Source organism: Punica granatum, chromosome 1, assembly GCF_007655135.1.
Source record: "Punica granatum isolate Tunisia-2019 chromosome 1, ASM765513v2, whole genome shotgun sequence".
NCBI lineage: Eukaryota > Viridiplantae > Streptophyta > Magnoliopsida > Myrtales > Lythraceae > Punica > Punica granatum.
The window spans coordinates 6,462,254-6,479,308 of NC_045127.1; the positions used below are offsets into that span (position 1 = coordinate 6,462,254).

At 38.4% G+C, this 17,055-nt stretch overlaps 1 non-coding gene across 1 annotated transcript; it reads right to left on the bottom strand.

The window, feature by feature from the left end:
• Positions 1-9,987: 9,987 nt before the first annotated feature.
• On the bottom strand, positions 9,988-10,072 carry TRNAM-CAU. Its single transcript is given in 2 exon segments — positions 9,988-10,023; positions 10,035-10,072. It is a non-coding gene; the product is annotated as a tRNA-Met (tRNA).
• Positions 10,073-17,055: the final 6,983 nt, after the last annotated feature.

Genomic DNA, 17,055 nt, shown 5'->3' on the forward strand with positions numbered 1-17,055 from the left:
TCATAGTCACCTCAATGAGGAGTTCTACATGCGTCAACCTCCAGGATTTGTCCATCCTCAGTTTCCTGATCATGTTTGTCGCCTACACAAATCCCTATATAGGTTAAAACAGGCATCTAGGGCCTGATTCACTCGATTTAGTTCTTTTCTACCCTCTTAGGATTTTCATTTGGGTCCAATTGATACATCTCTCTTCATTTATAATCATGGGTCTCATACTATTATTCTACTTCTCCATGTTGATATTATCCTCACAAGTAGCTCAGAATCCCTTCTTCACAGATTCATCACTCTTCTCTTCCGAGAGTTTGCGATGAAGGACCTTGGTCCTCTTCATTATTTTTTGGGTATTCAGGCCACTTGAACTGTGAACACATTGTTTCTCTCTCAGCATAAATATGTACCGAATGTTCTGCTCCGTTTCAGTCTTGACAAAGCTTCTACAGTTAAGATGCTACTACCGTCCAAAAGTAATTTGTCTTTGATAGATAGTGATCCTCTTTAGGATCCTTCCGAGTACAAGAGTATAGTATATGTTTTACAGTATATTTCTATTACTAGACCAAATATATGTTTTGCAATGAATCTAGTGAGTCAGTTTATGAATGCTCCGCGAACTACACACTTTAGGGCTGCTAAGAGAATATTGCGATACCTTTGTGGTGCGTCCTCCTATGGTGTTCATCTTCGCAGGTTTGCCAACTTTTAAATCATTGCATATATATATGCCGACTGGGCTAGGTGTTCGGATAGTCGACGTTCAACTATACGTTATGCAGTCTTTGTGGGCTCGAATCGGATCTCTTGGAGATCCAGAAAACCGTCAATTGTATCTTGTAGCTCGACAGAGGCTGAATATCGAGCACTAGTGTATGTTGTGGCTAAAACACTTTGGCTATGTTAGCTTCTACAAGACATTACCTGCTACTCACCGAGTCCAATCATAGCTTGTTATGACAATATCAGCGCTACTTACCTGGCCGTGAATCCTGTCTCGCACGATCGCAGTAAGCACATTGCAATTGACTATCATTTCATCAAAGAGCGACTGACACGTGGATTATTTCTTGTTCGATATGTCCCCACATCATCCCAAGTTGCAGACTTGCTAACTCAGAATGTATCACTTTCATTATTTCAGTTTCATAGTAGCAATATGTCAGTAACAGAGCCCCCAACAGATTGAGGGGGTATAGGAATATATATGTGATATCTTCACATTATGAGGACTAAAATGTAATTTATGTACAATTGCTTATATACACATGTTGGGAATTGATGTATGCCCTAGAGGCAATCTATAATCAGTTTTGTAATATGATATTTATTTCATTATAAAACGAGGCATTTATGTTATTGTGTAGATTGCGCTAAATATGATTTTACACAATAATGTCCTTGGAATAGTAGGTTCAATAGGCATCAAGTGTGACTTGATTGTGAGATCCTATAATTACTGAACATTATTCTTAAATGTCCCTAGTCAAAGTATTATCGTTAATTAGGACAACGATAATACGGTTAGACTAGTGTGGGTGTTGATTGATGACTAAATCTCATAGGTCATGGATATGGAGATATCAAATCACACCACATGTATACATTAAGAGTAATGTATATTGGACTGACCCGCCATGAGATTGCTACATGGGTTGTTACGTGACTGTCATTAGCGTATCTCAAAGTGACTATAGTGTAATGATCCTTTGACTTGAGGTCACCATGAATTCCTACATGTAATGTCATATACTTTGATACTGTCAAACGCTACCGTAACAGGATGGTTATAAAGACAGTTATTGGGTATACCACAGAGCATGGAGAGGAATGTGAGTGATCAAGATAGAATTTGTCCCTCCTACATAACGGGAGTGATATCTCACGGCCACTTGGTGGTTAAGTCTAAAAGTGTATGCATACCCAAATGAGTCGATATAGCGATATCGAATTCATTTGTTCTGATAGACTTACCCGGTAAACCAAGAAAGAGAGATATTGAGCCATACAAGGATGTCATCGACCATGCCTTGGGCTCAATAGAGATATAGAGGACAAATGGATTATATTACACGGTAATATAGGTCACAAGGTTCGTTGAGAAATTAACTTTCCGATTACTTGAGTAATAGTGATGCATTGCTAGATGCCGCTCGCTGTTTGTAATATTAAAAATAGAGATTTCGATATTACTATCAACGTAATTGGGAACCTACAGGGTCACACACTACGACTAAATTGACGAGATATTTTGAAACAAATAAAATCGTCTAATAGAGATTAGATGATTTAGGTGCGACCAATTAATCGGATATTTAATGAGATTAAATTTACCGATTAATTAGACCCGATTTATTTGATTTAATGGTGTGCTAAGTGGCTATTTTTTATTGAACCACTTGGAGTCTATTATATGGTAACACATGGGCCAATTGTATAATGACACTTAGCCATGCACTTGGCTCTTGAAATTCTTAATTTCTCTTATCCCACATCGGTGGGACAAGCAAATTGCCCCATCCTCAAGCCTATATATATGTGTATATATATGGCAGTAAGTATGGGTAACAGGGTATGCATATATATGTGATATATATGTATGCATAAGTATATATATAGATATATATAAAACGCACTCATATAAGTGCTTATATATATATATATATATATATATATATAAAACGCACTCATATAAGTGCTCAGATATATATAGTGCGTGCATATGTGTATGTATATAATAATTTGGTTGAATTGTTCAATCCAAATTAGGTCCATTAGTCTGAAAATTTTGGGTGTCGCATTAGTGTTTCTTTCGAGTGTTGGTCGCTAGCACCGCCGATCTCGAAGACTCGTCGACAAAGTCGGTGTGGATTCCAGTAGAGGCGTCACGCGTGGGACGCTCGGTCGACAACTTTAAATATTCCAAGTACGTTTTTATTTACTCTTATTCTTCTAGTAGGTCTTGGAATTAGTTTCACGGGTAGGAAATTTTGAATTTCTGTTCCTTTTTCGCTTCCGCCGCGCCCCGTGGAATTAGCAATTGGTATCAAAGCCTAGCTAGTTAGAATCTGAGTAGATAATAGCATAAAATATGATTTTATGCTTGGTACTGGTATGATTATGTTTGATATTTGCGGTGCATGACTGTTAGACATGGACTATGTCCTAGTTGTGTTAGTATAATAGTTATACGTGTGGACTATTATGTAATAGTTACATAATAGTGTATAGTGAGATCGATTAAATGTTAATCAAATCCCTCAAAATATTAAGTCCATATCCTTCCACCGTGTAACGCTCGTCAAGACCAAGATCGATGAGTGTGTAGACCTTGCCTTCGCAGGATGCCCTTATCTATCCTAGTAAGACGTTGTGTTTACCAGTGGGTCGGACTTAACTGAGCAAGCCTAATAGGATTAGGATTTCAGAGGCATGTAGTTGGGCAACGATCTATAAGATAGATTTGAATAAGGAGTTATTCACTCAACTAATCAAGAGTTGCATGTGATGCAATTGGGAAAGTGAGTTCCCTACCTAAATAGCCAGTTCTGGGTGAATCAGCCCTCGCTGACTCAGAGCTTGGTGAGATATGGATCTTGAGCTACTATGAGAATGATATTCTCTGAATCAATGTTGAGGGTCATTGATTTGATATAAATAGTGGGAGCAATATTTATAAAGTCCTCATTAAATATTGTTGTGTCATAATACTTATTTTGTATATTTCTATGGTAGTTACCATGGCAGGGAGCACTTCTAGTACTTTCTGTTTGCGATCCGTCCTTGATAAGGACAAACTGTCAGGGAATAATTTCCTTGGTTGGTATCGAAACTTGAGAATTGTTCTCACCCAAGAAAAGAAGCTATATGTCTTAGAGCAACCTCTTCTTGCGCCACCGCCTGACGATGCCCCCCAAGCTGAGAAAGATGCTTATAGTAAGCATCATGATGATGCCGTAAACGTCGGATGTCTCATGTTAGTCACCATGGACTCGGAGCTTCAGAAGCAACACGAGAACATGAAGGCGTACGATATGATCGTGCATCTCAGGCAGCTCTATCAAGAGCAGGCCCGACATGAGAGATTCGAGATCTCTAAAGCACTTTTTCAAGCAAGGTTGACTGAGGGTAACCCGGTAGGTCCTCATGTACTCAAGATGATTGGGTACGTCGAGACTCTGGGAAGACTGGGATTTCCTCTTGGTCAAGAGTTGGCCACAGATTTAGTCCTACAGTCGCTGCCCAGCAGTTATAGTCAGTTCATTATGAGCTATAATATGAATGACTACAATAAACCATTGCCTGAACTGCTTAGCATGTTGAGAACAGCTGAGCATGATATCAGAAAGGGGACATCCGTTCTAATGGTCCAAGGGACCAAAAGAAAGGGCAAGAGCAAGAGTAAAGGCAAGAAGGCTAAAGGTGCATCCAATTTTGACTTGGGTGCGTTGAAGCCTAAAGCCAAGGTGGCGAAGAATGATTACTGCTTCCATTGTGGAAACACTGGACATTGGAAGCGGAATTGTAAGATATACCTGGAAGAGTTGAAGAAGAAGAAGGGAAGTGAGACTTCCACTTCAGGTATCCATGTTATAGAGATTAATGTATCTACTACTTCTACATCTTGGGTATTAGATACCGGATGTGGTGCTCATATTTGTGGAAATATGCAGGACCTAAAGGACAGTAGATCGTTGACAAAGGGCGAGGTGGACCTACGAGTTGGAAATGGAGCAAGAGTTGCTACATTAACTGTAGGGACTTATCACCTAGTTTTACCTACTGGGCTTGTATTAGATCTTAACGACTGTTATTATGTACCTGCTATTAGTAGAAACATAATATCTGTTTCTTGTTTGGACAAGAAGGGATTTTGTTTCACTATAAAGAACAAGTGTTGTTCTATGTACATGAATGATGTATATTATGGCAGTGCACATTTAAGTAATGGTCTGTATGTTCTTGATCTAGATACGCCTATTTATAATGTGGAAACCAAACGGCTCAAATCTAATGATTCGAACCCGACTTACCTCTGGCATTGTCGTTTAGGCCATATTAGCGAGAATCGCATCTCTAGACTCCATAAAGATGGATTACTGGACTCGTTTGATTTAGAATCGATCGAGACATGCGAACCTTGCTTAATGGGGAAAATGACTAAGGCCCCTTTTACTGGAAAAGGTGAGCGAGCTAGTGATCATCTGGCTCTCATACATACTGATGTATGTGGACCAATGAACAAGCTTGCTAGAGGTGGGTATCTCTACTTCATTACATTTACTGATGATTTCAGTAGATTTGGATATGTGTATTTGATAAAACACAAATCTGAATCCTTTGAAAAGTTCAAAGAATTTAAGAATGAAGTGGAGAATCAGTTGGGTAAGAGCATTAAAGTTCTTCGATCAGATCGAGGAGGTGAATATTTGAGCTATGAGTTCGCTGACTATCTTAAACAGTGTGGGATTTTATCTCAACTGACTCCACCTGGAACACCACAATGGAATGGTGTAGCTGAGAGGAGGAATCGAACTTTATTAGATATGGTTCGATCTTTGATGAGTCATGCAAACTTATCTGACTCCTTCTGGGGATATGCTCTACAGACAGCTGCTCTCATATTAAACAATGCTCCGTCGAAATCAGTTGAAAGGACACCATATGAGATGTGGTATGGGAAACGTCCCAAGATGTCTTTTCTAAAGATATGGGGTTGCGAAGCTTATGTAAAGAGATTGTCTTCGGATAAGCTTGGCCCTAAATCGGACAAATGTTACTTCGTGGGGTATCCTAAGGAAACTCGAGGATACTATTTCTATAATCCTATCGAGGGCAAAGTGTTTGTCGCTCGAACTGCGGTATTCCTTGAGAAAGAGTTTCTCTCCAAAGGAACTAGTGGGAGGAAATTAGAACTTGGGGAAGTTCTACCACAAAATGACATTGACCAATCGACGGGCGATGTTTCAGAACAAGTACCACAAGTTGTTGTGGCACAATCTTCTACACAGGTGACACAGGAGCCTCGTAGGTCTAGTAGGATACGTCATGAGCCCGACAGATATGGATTTCTCGTGACTCAAGACAATGACGTATTGCTCATAGATAATGATGAGCCTACAACCTATGCGGAAGCCGTAATAGGCCCTGACTCTGAGAAATGGCTGGAGGCCATGAGATCTGAGATGGAGTCCATGTACACTAACCAAGTATGGACTTTGGTTGATCCACCTGAATGGGCAAAACCCATTGGGTGTAAGTGGGTCTTCAAGAAGAAGACTGATATGGACGGTAATGTGATTACCTTTAAGGGCCGACTTGTGGCAAAAGGTTTCAGACAAGTTCATGGTGTTGACTATGACGAAACTTTTTCCCCGGTGGCTATGCTTAAATCAATAAGGATCTTGCTTGCAATTGCAGCTTATTATGATTATGAGATCTGGCAAATGGATGTCAAAACTGCTTTCCTGAACGGGAAGCTCCTCGAGGATGTGTATATGACACAACCTGAGGGTTTTGTCGATCCACATAGTGCCGGAAAGGTTTGTAAGCTACAACGGTCTATTTATGGGCTGAAGCAAGCTTCTAGGAGCTGGAATCTTCGTTTTGATGATGCAATCAAAGAGTTTGGTTTCATTAAGAATGAAGATGAACCCTGTGTTTACAAGAAGGTTAGTGGGAGCGTAGTGATCTTCCTGGTGTTGTATGTAGACGACATACTTCTGATCGGAAATGACATTCCTTCCTTACAGTCTGTGAAGACTTGGTTGGGAAGGTGTTTCTCTATGAAGGACTTAGGCGAAGCTACCTATGTGCTAGGTATCAAGATCTATAGAGATAGATTCAGGAGACTGCTTGGCCTAAGTCAGAGTGCATACATAGATAAAGTGCTTCGGCGTTTTAGCATGCATGATTCTAAGAAAGGGTCGCTGCCTATGTTACATGGCATAAGCCTTTCGAAGGCTCAGAGTCCTTCTACTCGAGAGGAGAGGGACCGCATGAATAGGATTCCATATGCGTCAGCTATTGGATCCATCATGTATGCTATGTTATGCACTCGATCAGATGTCTCGTATGCTTTGAGTATGACGAGTCGATACCAATCAGATCCAGGTGAAAGACACTGGATTGCAGTAAAGAACATCCTTAAGTACTTACGAAGGACTAAGGAGATGTTTTTGGTATATGGAGGCGAAGAAGAACTCGTTGTAAGAGGTTACACCGATGCTAGCTTCCAGACCGATAAGGACGACAGTAGATCGCAGTCAGGGTATGTGTTCTGCCTGAATGGAGGTGCTGTGAGTTGGAAGAGTTCCAAACAGGAGACAGTAGCCGATTCTACCACAGAAGCCGAGTATATTGCTGCCTCTAACGCTGCAAAAGAGGCCGTTTGGATCAAGAAGTTCGTGACAGAACTTGTTGTGGTTCCTAGCATCGCAGACCCAGTGGATCTCTATTGTGACAACAATGGAGCCATTGCGCAAGCTAAGGAACCCAGGTCTCACCAGCGATCCAAACATATACTCAGGCGCTTCCATCTCATTCGCGAGATCATCGACAGAGGAGATGTGAAGATATGCAGAATACCAACAGATGAGAATCTCGCAGATCCACTTACGAAGCCTCTTGTGCAGCGCAAGCACGAGGCTCACACTAGATCTATTGGCATTAGACAGATGCCAGATTGGCTCTAGTGCAAGTGGGAGATTGTTGGGAATTGATGTATGCCCTAGAGGCAATCTATAATCAGTTTTGTAATATGATATTTATTTCATTATAAAACGAGGCATTTCTGTTATTGTGTAGATTGCGCTAAATATGATTTTACACAATAATGTCCTTGGAATAGTAGGTTCAATAGGCATCAAGTGTGACTTGATTGTGAGATCCTATAATTACTGAACATTATTCTTAAATGTCCCTAGTCAAAGTATTATCGTTAATTAGGACAACGATAATACGGTTAGACTAGTGTGGGTGTTGATTGATGACTAAATCTCATAGGTCATGGATATGGAGATATCAAATCACACCACATGTATACATTAAGAGTAATGTATATTGGACTGACCCGCCATAAGATTGCTACATGGGTTGTTACGTGACTGTCATTAGCGTATCTCAAAGTGACTATAGTGTAATGATCCTTTGACTTGAGGTCACCATGAATTCCTACATGTAATGTCATATACTTTGATACTGTCAAACGCTACCGTAACAGGATGGTTATAAAGACAGTTATTGGGTATACCACAGAGCATGGAGAGGAATGTGAGTGATCAAGATAGAATTTGTCCCTCCTACATAACGGGAGTGATATCTCACGGCCACTTGATGGTTAAGTCTAAAAGTGTATGCATACCCAAATGAGTCGATATAGCGATATCGAATTCATTTGTTCTGATAGACTTACCCGGTAAACCAAGAAAGAGAGATATTGAGCCATACAAGGATGTCATCGACCATGCCTTGGGCTCAATAGAGATATAGAGGACAAATGGATTATATTACACGGTAATATAGGTCACAAGGTTCGTTGAGAAATTAACTTTCCGATTACTTGAGTAATAGTGATGCATTGCTAGATGCCGCTCGCTGTTTGTAATATTAAAAATAGAGATTTCGATATTACTATCAACGTAATTGGGAACCTACAGGGTCACACACTACGACGAAATTGACGAGATATTTTGAAACAAATAAAATCGTCTAATAGAGATTAGATGATTTAGGTGCGACCAATTAATCGGATATTTAATTAGATTAAATTTACCGATTAATTAGACCCGATTTATTTGATTTAATGGTGTGCTAAGTGGCTATTTTTTATTGAACCACTTGGAGTCTATATATGGTAACACATGGGCCAATTGTATAATGACACTTAGCCATGCACTTGGCTCTTGAAATTCTTAATTTCTCTTATCCCACATCGGTGGGACAAGCAAATTGCCCCATCCTCAAGCCTATATATATGTGTATATATATGGCAGTAAGTATGGGTAACAGGGTATGCATATATATGTGATATATATGTATGCATAAGTATATATATAGATATATATAAAACGCACTCATATAAGTGCTTATATATATATATATATATATAAAACGCACTCATATAAGTGCTCAGATATATATAGTGCGTGCATATGTGTATGTATATAATAATTTGGTTGAATTGTTCAATCCAAATTAGGTCCATTAGTCTGAAAATTTCGGGTGTCGCATTAGTGTTTCTTTCGAGTGTTGGTCGCTAGCACCGCCGATCTCGAAGACTCGTCGACAAAGTCGGTGTGGATTCCAGTAGAGGCGTCACGCGTGGGACGCTCGGTCGACAACTTTAAATATTCCAGGTACGTTTTTATTTACTCTTATTCTTCTAGTAGGTCTTGGAATTAGTTTCACGGGTAGGAAATTTTGAATTTCTGTTCCTTTTTCGCTTCCGCTGCGCCCCGTGGAACTAGCAACACACACACACATGCACAACACAGTCAACCTAGTTGGGGACGGCATTATACAATCACATGCATCAAAGTATATATAACTTTGAAGCAGTCACAAATTGCGAGGGTAGGCAAGCCTTCCTTCCTAGCTGAGACCTTGGACGATTCCTAGAATCATTGAATAACGGTGATGAAGCAATATACCCTGAATTATTCGTTTTTTTCTCTCATGTCATCGTGCATTCACCATAAAGAATTAATCAAATTAATGAATAAATAATAAGAACCTAGTCTTTCAATGATGTCGATGAAGTCTTCTTTAAACGTGATGATGAGGAAGGTAAACACGGAGATTTGCAGAGCAAAACGCATACAATGTATTATACATTAACTGCTTTTAAGGCGTAACGAAATTGGAAAAATGACCAGAAAGAAAGAGCAAGAGAGAAAGATGAAAAATAAAAGAAAAGTGGGGTAATAAAATCGGAAAAAGGATCAGAAAAGAAAAAAGAAACAAAGAGAAAAAGGATAAATAAAAAGAATTTGGGGTGAGAGAGGCTCGAACTCTCGACCTCAGGATAACTCAGAAGCTATGAGACCTACGCGCTAGCCAACTGCGCCACCACCCCATTTGGTGCTCCAACCTACCATACCAATATATTCCACTAATGTTTGAAGTTTTTTTTCAACTAATTCATAGTTTGCAGAATTCGTATGATACTGGAATACGTGCTGTAATAAACATTCGACGATCCCAAGTTTGAATTCCCCGGGGAAGTTCACAGAACCAAGGGGATTAATCGGATGAAACCCGAATATCCCTCGTCATAAAAAATGTGCTATAATAAACATTAATGATTGAATCATGCCTTCATGTCATGAGGCCAGAATAAATGTACTAGAATCCATATTCGTTAATCTTGCATCATATTAAACAATCATTCCGAATGCAGCCCTAAGTTAAAGCCTAACCCGAAAATTCTGATTCTAGACTTAAATGGTTACCGGACCACGCAGCAATACATGCCAGTAGAGCTGAATTAGGTGAGCATCACATAAAAGCTATCTCCTTCCTGTGTGTAATCGGTTCAATGGGAAGAAATTTCGGGTCCAGATAGAAATATAGGGCACCAGTTTGAGCACCCCATGGGCCCGGAATATAACATAAAACTAAAGTAATTTGACAATCGCCCACGCCCAGCCCACGATAAAACCATCTCTCTCTCTCTCTCTCTCTCTCTCTCAATAATAAAGATAGATTAATGGAAGACACAGTCACACAGCATAAATGCAAACAATACCCATTCTGTAATTGGAACTGAGGATTAAATGTTTCTCTGGACAGAAACATATATGCAGTTGAGTCTGCTTGACGGGTACTAAGACTCCGAACTGCAAACTGCCGTCGCGATCATTTTAGAAATCGTTTCTGATAATCAGCACACATTATCTATGTCGAGTTACGTTCAATTGACCCCGAATGACGGACGGTTTCGATCGATGCTCATTTTCCTCCTCTTAAAGGTATAGCGCGCGCACATGCATATTTATTTATGGGAAGAACTAGTCCAGCTCATATTAAGTAGTAATTGTAGGTGGGAAGAGAAGGAAAGAGTGATAGCCTGCTGATTGGAGCCACATAGAGAGGAGACTGACTTTGCCAGTTCACGGACTGACTTGTACAGTGCAGCCAGTGGCGACTCTTCTCTCTTCTCAAAACCGTAGACATACATACATACATTCATATACATACATATAATATTTTATGTAGATATCTCCGAGACAGCCCTACAAATTGATCAAATTTGTGGCTGGGGGTCTCCTTTATTTCCTTTCGATATTAGCTGTCGTCCCTGTCCCTAGCGTTGGCAACACATATATAAGCTTTTGCATGTAACAACACTATTGCCATTTCCTTTTTCTCACTTTCTGCCACTACATTATATCGCCAGCTGCTTCGTGCAACGTCATTCATTTGACAAGCCGCCGATGTCCGTCATTGCTCATGCATTCATCTTCTGCGCGTGCAGAGCCGGTTATGGGGTCAAAAGGGTTGTCCATGAAAGGAATAAACGCCTGCAAGAGATTTTAATTATAGGAGAATATATATATATATATAAGATCATTTGATCACTTTCTAAGAGGAGCATTTGCCAATATATATGAAAATAATGCTGACTAGCTCGTGGTTTGTAATTTTAATTAGGTTTAAATCTCGATTTCAAGACCAATGTGCTCTTTTGCAGAAAGATGCGTCTGTGTAGGGACCAACAGTGTTGTGGGGATACTCAATCAAGGGCTTCATCAGTTACCAACTTTTCATTGACAAGCATGCGCATAAATTTCGTTAATCTTTTTAGAATTTTCTTGTCACACACACCACATATATAGATTATAAGGGCAAAATATCCAGAGATTGAGAAATTGGATGTAGTGCAGTGGTTAACACTCTCACTTGATAACCTAGAGGTTCCATGTTCGATTCTCACCAGTGAGACTACTTGTACCCATTTATTTAGATTTCATTTTCATTTCCTTGTACTAGGTCATGAGCCTCCTATTGTAACCGAAAAAAAAAATCCAGAGATTGATTCAAATGATAACTCGGGTTAAAAAATTTTATTTATTCGAAAGTAATTAATGGGAATTATTTTTTATTAATGCACTATAAGTTCAGTATAGATAACATCAGAAGAAAAATGGGTATACCCGGTTGGACTAGGGATTAGATCAAATTTTTTATTTTTCAGTTACAAAGGAGGCCCAAGATCTAGTATAATAAAAAAAATCTCAAATAATTAATAAAGGAATATGGGTAATCTCATTAGGTGTCGAACTTGCAACTTCTAGATCAACATGTGAGGTTTTTTTGATGGATTAGATCGAATTTTAATTAGTTTGGAAAGCATTGGCCGCTATAAAATAGAAAGAAAGGGGAGAAAAGGAAAAAGAAGCCCAAGCTTAATTAAACAAATTAAGAAATCACTGGCATCCTACGTATAAATGTTTAGTTAGGTTTGATCACATTTCCCCGAAAAGTTTGCTTTTCTGCAATGTACAAATTGGATCATATTAATTATTAATTATTAATTAAGTGGTTACAACTAAAAGCTTATTATGAGTCCATATTTGAATATATCAGTCGGATTGATTAAGATCTAACGTAAATAGAACCTCGAAATTTGCTCTTGAATGGTCAAAAAAGAGAATTCGATTAGTAACAAAACATGTTCGAAAATTTGCAATAACTCGAGATCGATTTAATCAGGCTCTGCCTGCAAGCCGGAGAGCAATTATCTTCAAGAGTCATAAGACTCATAACAGTTTTTCACGGGTAATGGACAGGACGGATATAATGGTGGTCGGCCATTAACATCTAATGAAGCTATTAGATTAATTAATTAATCCTAAATAAGAAAGCATGGCTTTTCATCTAGCTAGCTAGCTAGTGCACCAATTGGCTTCCAATCAATCGTAAGGAATCATTTAGTCTATTCAAACTTTGTATAAGCTCGGAGAATCTTTATAAAGTTTGGTATGTACATTTTATCTTAATGCACCAGATATATTACATCATACTGAGCGGGAATGTTAATTTGAACAATGTATGGTGTCTATTTAGGTTGCTCGACTCGATTTAAGATATATGAAATGGGAATATATAATTAAATTTTCGAGGTTCAATAATGGTATAATATCCATTAATCTAACGCATGCGTTGGCAGGCTCTCCCATACTTTTCCTACATATAATTTAATTGAAAGTGTGGTAGGTCGATAATATTTAACGAAACTGTTTTACAGTTATACATATGACAATCTCGATATCGTTGGAGGCACAGCTAGGTTTGTTTTGGCGGGAAAAAAAGGTTGGAATAATAATTTTTGTGATTGCAATGTAACAGCTCATGATTAGGAGGTTAGGAACATGGGGTCATGTGGGAATGTTCGATTTGGAACCTCATAAAATATTAACTACGTGACGGTCTTGCCTATACGCACAGCTCCAATTGACTGATTATTAATCATAATTAATTAACAACACAGGCCTCCAGTCATACGAGAATTAATCAATTATCTTAAACAATAATTGTGTTAAAATAATGCCAAGGGATAAAATTTGAAACAACAGATTTTGTGCTGGCCAGATGAGCTGTTCCTTTGACCAAACCCGAACCGAACACCAACATTTGCAACAACGTTCAAAGTCAAAGGACAGTGTAATAGTCAACTGGATTCTTGCTTGCATAGATTTATCATACATAAAAATTTTCCTATATTCTCTTTCATTTCCCATAAGAAATTTCTAATATAAAATTTTCTCAACTATTTAAAACTTTCCTTTTTAATTTCAATTTTTTTCTCAATTTAATAACACAATTATTACTTTTTTATCTTTTTTTTAAATTTTTTTACATACTTTTTCCAACTACTTTTGTATTCGTCCCCTCAAATCAAAATAAATCAAATAAAATCAAACTTAATTTCGTTACAAAATGCAATGTAAAAGAACCGAACCCGAGTTCAATGCATCGGTGGAACATATGTATGTGTAGAATTAATGGGTTGTAGCCACATCAACATTGTTTATTTTCCCAAATTAGCTGTTGGATTGGGCCTACGTGCCCCGTAGAGTTAATAGTTCGTTGGAAGAAATTTAAGAATAGTGATGAGGAGAAGATCAAGAAAGATAATTTTTCGTATGTAATGCCAAGTAATAAATACAGTAGTTTATTTGGATGGTGGAGCCAGAGAGTACAGCCCAACGATGATGATGGTCCAGAGCGAGATGGCCCCCGCCGGACATTAAGTGCAGATGTGTATGAACAAGCATATGTAACACATACCTCGTATTAATTAGGTGGATTAATTAAACTAATTAAAGGTAAATATTTCAAGTTAAGTTTGACAACTAACGTGGGTTGGTTCAAGCGGCGCTTATTCCACTTAACTAAGGTCTTGAATTCGAATCCATGTGAACGCAGAAAATTTACACTGTGAGAGTTTTATCTCTTAGTGGACCGACTCGACTCGATTGGATTAAACGAAATCCAATTAGGTTTCGGATATGATGGTTCATAGTTCACACCGAAAAGGTTAAGTTTGACAAATTGTGCTTAATTTAAGAACTAAGATGGGGGCTGTTGATCATCGGGCAAACCCCACAAGACAACATATGGAAGAGCCAAAACGGAGTGACATATAAAAGGGGTTAGACTGAGGATGGGAGATAGCTAGCTTTTATTAATGCATGAAGACAGAGTGGACATAGAAAAGCAACGAAGTTGTGAATTTTAGCTTTGGCCATGCAGTTGTCATTCGCCGCATGTCGGAATTGAAGCGGAGTTGAAAAAGGAATGAGTAATTCCAGTTTCTGTTTGGTTTAGAGTTTGATTCCTTTGTTGATGTTTGGTTTAAAATTTATTTGGAATGAACTTCCATATTTAAATTATTATTCATAATAATCACTATTGTTGAATAACCTTTATCAAGGTGATGGGTGAAATTTGATATTGATGAGATAAAAAAGGATAATCGGGCGATACAGATTTGAAAAGTCTTATACATTAAAATACCTTTTTTAAAAAAAAAATTGTTGGTATATGTGCATATATATAGTGTATATATTTTTTCTTTTCGGTAAACATATATATACATATATATATATATATACTATGTATAAGATTAATGTATGTAATAGTATATATATTATGAATTGACGGGTGAGGGAAAAAAAAAAGAAAAAAAGAAGAAGATATACCCATCGGCCCAAAAAAAAGAGAAAAAAAAATCTAAAATCTCATTCCGGAGCTCATTTCGGGGATCCCACGCAATGGGCGATTTTCCATTTCGGGGAATCGTTTTCGGGGTTTAGGGGAATCGAATTTCGATTCCCTTAAAACAAACATTCACAATAAGAATGAGGCGTTCCGATTTCGATTCCGCCTTGTTTTTTTACAAACCAAACGAACCCCTAGTCTAATTTACTCGTGATTCGATCGGATGCTAATCGATCGGTTTATGCCGAATCATACAGCATATACTCTGAATCCTGATACGGCTCAATTATCGGATGTATATAGTATCGTCCGCTCTCTCTATATATATATTTAGTCTCTTATATATAGATATGGAAATTTCATTCCTGACATTTCCATGTACGACTGTCGTTTACATTAACGAAATAGAGTTACTGTAATAATCCTCTCAGAAAAACATGCATATACGGATAATTATTCGACGTAGATGTATAATACGCCATATGATGTATGAATAGGATCATATACCCGCTTCATCTGTCTAGTGTTTTTTTTTTATTATTAGAATAGAGATCGATTAGTTTAATAATAAAAGCATAGCAAAATAGAAAATAAAGGGATATGATGGATTCTATTGATGAAAAATTAAATTCAAGTTTTTTCATTCACAGGTGAGATTACTTTTTCGGTCGTTGAACGAGGCGAAAGCCTAGGAAAAAATTAAATAGTACAAAAGAGGGGTAAGGAAGTCTCAGAAATATCTGTTAATAGAATAAGGCAAAGACCATTAGGAATCGAATGAAGAAAGTAAATAATCATCGAGCTGGCAATTGCTCCTAAACAAATCAATTTGCACAACTATTTCCTTCGCGGTACATATGTAGGATTGTGACCTCCCAGTCCCGAGCAAGCAGGTTCCTAAAAAGGTCAACAATGGTCGAAGTAGTGGAGCACCGATTGTCTGATGTATGACAAGGTCTCGCACATTAGCAGAGTCCACCTCGAGAGTAAGTCTCGGACAGCCTAGAAACCATGCAAGGTCCATACCCGAGCAAACTCCCCAAAGTTCCGCCATCATGGATGACGCTCTTCCAATATTGTGCATGAAACCTCCAATCCAAGTATCGTTCGAGTCCCGAATCACACCTCCTGCACCGGAACCTTTGGTTCCCTCATGAAGCCCCATCCATGTTCAGCTTATACCATCGTACCCCGGCTTCTCCCAACGTATATGCTGCCATCTTCTAACAGAACCCGGGAAAGCAAGTTAATCAAATCTGCTCGCATTAGCAAGGTTACAAGCCGTTTGAGTGATACAACCAACCTCATCAAACGGTCTTCGAAAATTCTCCTAAAAGATTTCCTTGTTCCCCCAATTCCAAAGGAGCCAACAAGGAACTCCAAAGACACCGGACCAATTCAGTTCAGCAGTCTACGAATTACTCGGTGTCATGTTCAACTTCAACCGGTCATATAATGACTGTGTGAAGAAATTATTATGTCATAATGGGTGCACCAGCCTTGCCCATAGAGAACGAGTAGAGGGGCAATCTCGAAGGACATGGAGTGAGATTAATTTTACACCGTAAACGGGAGTATAACTGCATGATTGGTCGATACGTTTGCCACCAATTGTACAGACATATATATATATATATATATGTACGAACATATATTATCATCCCGATATTATCATGAAAATATGTGAATTGATTTCTATCTGATCAGTTTCAAATCCCTTCCCCTCTTAACCCATCGCATGACTTTTTGACTATTCCAACCTCTATCGACTGAAGTAATCCTTTTGACAAATATATTTTTAGTGAATTTTAAACTATGATATATTAAAAATAA